Below are 6000 nucleotides of genomic sequence, written 5' to 3' on the forward strand. Positions count from 1 at the left end.
TGCCCTCGATACCATATGTGAATTGATTGCCCCCCATCTATCTTCTGAGCTCGTGCTACTAAATGACCTAAACTGGGACATGCTAAACACCCCGGCCATCCTACAATCTAAGCTTGATGCCCTCAATCTCACACAAATTATCAATGAACCTACCAGGTACAATCCCAAATCCGTAAACACGGGCACCCTCATAGATGTCATCCTAACTAACTCGTCCTCCAAATACACCTCTGCTGTTTTCAATCAAGATCTCAGCGATCACTGCCTCATTGTCTGCATCCGTAATGGGTCTGCGACCAAACGACCACCCCTCATCACTGTCAAACGCTCCCTGAAACACTTCTGCGAGCAGGCCTTTCTAATCGACCTGGCCGGGGTATCCTGGAATGACATTGATCTCATCCCGTCAGTAGATGATCCCAGGCTATTCTTTAACTTCTAGTTCCTCCCAAACCCGGATCCGGGAGCACCCCCCACAGTAAAAAAGCTGACTAGCATAGCCTAGCATAGCGTCACAAGTAAATACTAGCATCTAAATATATCATTAAATCACAAGTCCAAGACACCAGATGAAAGATACACTTCTTGTGAATCCAGCCATCATTTCTGATTTTTAAAATGTTTTACAGGGAAGACACAATATGTAAATCTATTAGCTAACCACGTTAACAAAAGACACCACATTTTTTTTACTCACCAGTTTTTACTCATCAGTAGCTATCACTATTCGACTAAATAAAGATATATTAGCCACTAACCAAGAAACAATTTCATAAGATGACCAGTCTGATAACATATTTATGGTATAGCATCTGTTTTTCTCGAAAAATGTGCATTTTTCAAGGTATAAATCACAGTTTTACCATTGCAGCCACTATCACACAAAACCACCAAAGCGACTAGAATAACTACAGAGAGCAACGTGTATTACCTAATTACTCATCATAAAACATTTCTTAAAAATACACAGCGTACAGCAATTGAAAGACACAGATCTTGTGAATCCAGACATATTTCAGATTTTCTAAGTGTTTTACAGCGAAAACACAATATATCGTATATTAGCATACCACATGAGCTAACATCACCCAGCATTGATTCAAGGCAAAAAGAGCGATAACGTTATCACCACCAAAATATATTAATTTTTTCACTAACCTTCTCAGAATTCTTCAGATGACAGTCCTGTAACATCATATTACACCAATGCATATAGAGTTTGTTCGAAAATGTGCATATTTAGCATCACAAATCGTGGTTATGCAATGTAATCAGTCAAACATGCATGCCTTCTGGCCGGCGCCATCTTGAAAGGCACCTAAGGTTTACGATTATTTATCGATTAGATTGACAAAAAAAAATACAGGTTTGGACAGCTAAATGACAGATGCATTAGTTATTAATGCAACCGCTGAGTTAGATTTTAAAATTTAACGTTACTAGACATACAGTGTGCGTTACAGCCAGACTAGTGCCGCAATAATGGCCGACAAATGCGTTTACATTTTTCCACATAAATACGGAATAAAATATAAATAGTGCTCTTACTTTTGGGACGAGCTTCCATCAGAATCTTGGGCAAGTTGTCCTTTGTCCAAAAGAATCGTTGCTTTGTGTGTAAAACGTCCTCTTCAACTTCGGAACTAGCAGCTAACAATAGCTACGTGGCACACACATGTCCAAATCCTCAAAGCGCATCTACGAAAATTCCGAAAATAGCAATATCTCGCATAAACTGATATAATCGGTTTAAAATACTTCGTTATGATTGTTTCTAAACATTATATCGAATTAAATCACAGACGGATTATATCTTTGCCGATACGAGAGCTTTTGAGCATGCCATTCTGATGTCCTCTCTTGCGCCTTGACGAGCGTCCAGAAGACGGACATGTCACTCCATGGCCTTTTATAAACTCTGAGAAATACGTAGAGACTCCAATTCCACTTCTCATTGGTTACTGACATCCAGGGGAAGGCGGGTGAGTTCATTTCGACCATAGGGCACACACAGAGCTTTAAACTGATCTGAGAACAGAGCCTAGATTTCTGACCTTCGCATGTCTGTCATGATTTTCGCTGTAGAAAGAGTTCTGGTTCACCCACAGACATAATTCAAACGGTTTTAGAAACTAGAGATTGTTTCTATCCAATAGTAAAAATAATGCATATTGTACGAGCAAGAATTGAGTACAAGGCAGTTTAATTTGGAAATGTAAAAAAATAAATAGTGCTAACAGCTCCCCCTATTGACAAAAGGTTAAAAGTGCCTTCCTCACCATCTTAAATAAGCATCGCCCATTCAAAAAATTTAGAACTAGGAATAGATATAGTCCTTGGTTCACTCCAGCACTTGACCAGCACAAAAACATCCTGTGGCGTTCTGCAATAGCATTGAATAGCCCCCGTGATATGCAACTTTTCAGGGAGGTTAGGAACAATATAACACAGGCAGTTTGGAAAGCTAAGGCTAGCTTTTTTCAAACAGAAATTGCATCCTGTATACTAACTCAAAAAAGTTCTGGGACACTGTAAAGTCCATGGAGAATAAGAGCACCTCCTCCCAGCTGCCCACTGCTCTGAGGCTAGGAAACACTGTTACCACCGATAAATCCACTATAATTGAGAACAATAAGCATTTCTCTACGGCGGGCATGCTTTCCACCCTGGCTACCCCTACCCCGGTCAACTGCCCGGCACCCTTCACAGCAACCCGCCCAAGCCCCACCATTTCTCTTCACCCAAACCAGATAGCTGATGTTCTGAAAGAGCTGCAAAATCTGGACCCTACAAATCAGCCAGGCTAGACAATCTGGACCCTCTCTTTCTAAATTATCTGCCGAAATTGTTGAAACCCCTATTAAAGCCTGTTCAACCTCTCTTTCGTATCGTCTGAGATTCCCAAAGATTGGAAAGCTGCCGCGGTCATCCTCTCTTCAAAGGGGGTGACACCTAGACCCAAACTGCTACAGACCTATATCTATCCTACCCTGTCTTTAAGGTCTTCGAAAGCAAGTTAACAAACAGATTACCGACCATTTCGAATCCCACCATACCTTCTCCTATGCAATCTACTATCAGAGTGGTCATTGGTACACCTCAGCCACGCTCAAGGTCCTAAACAACATCATAATCATAATCGATAAGAGACATTACTGTGCAGCCGTATTCATCGACCTGGCCAAGGCTTTCTACTCTGTCAATCACCACATTCTTATTGGCAGACTCGACAGCCTTGGTTTCTCAAATGACTGCCTCGCCTGGTTTACCAACTACTTTTCTGATAGAGTTCAGTGTGTCAAATCAGAGGGCCTGTTGTCCGACCTCTGGCAGTCTCTATGGGAGTGCCACAGGGTTCATTCTCGGGCCGACTCTCTTCTCTGTATTCATCAATGATGTTGCTCTTGCTGCGGTGATTCTCTGATCCACCTCTACGCAGACCACCATTCTGTATACTTCTTGCCCCTCTTTGGACCTGTGTTAACTAACCTCCAGACGAGCTTCAATGCCAGACAACGTCCTTCTGTGGCCTCCAACTGCTCTTAAACGCAAGTAAAACTAAATGCATGCTATTCATCGATCACTGCCCGCCAGCCTGCTCACCCGTCCAGCATCACTACTCTGGACGGCTCTGACTTAGWATACGTGGACAACTACAAATACSTAGGTGTCTGGTTAGACTGTAAACTCTCCTTCCAGACTCACATTAAGCATCTKCAATCCAAAATTAAATCTAGAATCAGCTTCCTATATCGCAACAGAGCATCCTTCACTCATGCTGCCAAACCGACCCTCGTAAAACTGACCATCCTACCGATCCTCGACTTCGGTGATGTCATCTATAAAATAGCCTCCAACACTCTACTCAACAAATTGGATGCAGTCTATCACAGTGCCATCCGTTTTGTCACCAAAGCCCCATACACTACCCACCATTGCGACCTGTACGCTCTCGTTGGTTGGCCCTCGCTTCATACTCATCGCCAAACCCACCGGTTACAGGTTATCTACAAGTCTCTGCTAGGTAAAGCCCCGCCTTATCTCAGCTCACTGGTCACCATAGCAGCACCCACTCGTAGCACGCGCTCCAGCAGGTATATCTCACTGGTCACCCCCAAAGCCAATTCCTCCTTTGGTCGTCTTTCCTTCCAGTTCTCTGCTGCCAATGACTGGAACGAACTGCAAAAATCTCTGAAMCTGGAGAKTCATATCTCCCWCACTAGCTTTAAYCACCAGCTGTCAGAGCAGCTCACAGYTCACTGCACRTGTACATAGCCCATCTGTAAACAGCCCATCTATCTACCTACCTCATCCCCATACTGTATTTATTTATTTATCTTGCTCCTTTGCACCCCAGTATCCCTACTTGCACATTCATCTTCTGCACATCTACCATTCCAGTGTTTAATTGCTATATTGTAATTACTTCACCACCATGCCTATTATTGCCTTAACTCCCTTATCTTACCTCATTTGCACACACTGTATATAGACTTTTTGTTTTCTTTTGTTCAACTGTATTATTGACTGTATCTTTTGTTTATTCCATGTGTAACTCTGTGTTGTTGTATGTGTCGAATTGCTATGCTTTATCTTGGCCAGGTCGCAGTTGCAAATGAGAACTTGTTCTCAACTAGCCTACCTGGTTAAATAAAGGTGAAATAAAAAATAATTCATTAATACGTGTCACATATCAGTTAGCAAATAATGTAAAAAAATTAAGTTAATAAAGTCGCATACAAACGCGGTCTCTTTTTTGCTTTCTTGAGTAAGGCAGCTTCAAAATGCAGGTGTTTCGGCCTAGCTCAGCGCTTTCTGTTGTGGAGAGGCAGACAGCAGAACATACAGCGCATAGGGGTTGGTCATTTTCTCTAGTTGCGCCGTGATTGGCTGTGTTCTGTAATTCATGGGGACATTACATCACCGCAAAATCTACAGGGAGAGCTAGAAAGTTCAAGCCCCTTGGGTGTTGCCATAGTTACATTGGAAGGCTCAAGGTCATTGGCCATAGATAAAATAATGTCAAATCACGTTATTATCTACCGTAGCTTTGATTGGACTGATCATGTCAGCATCATACTTTCAAAATCTTAGTTAGCAAGCTAGACAAGCAGTCATCATCATAAATCACGTCGACAATCTACTGGAAAATTATTTTCAAACCTTGTCATATGAAGAGAAATTATAGATAAAATGTATCGGTGCTCATTGGCCATTGGACTTAAACATTACACAAGTTGGAAATCGCAAATTCAACAATGAGTGGTTTGGAAGGAATCAGTGGCTAACTGCAAGTGTTGCAAAGCATCACTAGCCTGCTATTCAGTGGAGAAGGTGTGTGGTCCAAGTCTGGGTTTAAGGGTCTCTTTTCCAAGCTTAAAAGGATAAACATTAACATGCAACACCATGGCCAGAAAAGGTTTTATACATTGGCCATACTATCAATCCAGCATGACTTTTGCCGCATTCAAAACAACTGGAAACTCGGAACTGGGAAATCTCAGACCTCCCTGTTCAAGTGAGCACAGCACAACGTTGAGTCCAAAAATGTCTTGTATGCTGCTACATAAATGATGTAATATGCCAAGGAGATATGTATACTGTAGCTAAGAAAGTAATACTAAGTGTATGATGTATGAAGTAAGCTGTTAGTAGCCTATGTGCCTCACCCTAATAATTTGGTCCCTTTCCCCCCTCATAACTTAGCCTACTGTTCTGACTTGGTGGTGCACATGTAGCCCATAGCCTGTTTTATATAAATGTCATCATTAAATATTGTAAGAGCTTTCATTGTCTGCTTATATGCCCCCTTTATTTATCCTACAGTTCTGACTTGCTGTACAGGGAGAATACTGTAAGAACGGCCCACAATCTGAAATCTGTTTCTGTACATTTCAAAAGTGCTGAACAAATAGTTATATTGACTACGTCCGTCTTAACTCGCTCATTAATGCCTTAATCAAAATTACGGAATGCCTCTTGTCCCCTCATCGTTCCCTT

Source organism: Salvelinus sp. IW2-2015, unplaced genomic scaffold, assembly GCF_002910315.2.
Source record: "Salvelinus sp. IW2-2015 unplaced genomic scaffold, ASM291031v2 Un_scaffold1855, whole genome shotgun sequence".
Classification (NCBI taxonomy): Eukaryota; Metazoa; Chordata; class Actinopteri; order Salmoniformes; family Salmonidae; genus Salvelinus; species Salvelinus sp. IW2-2015.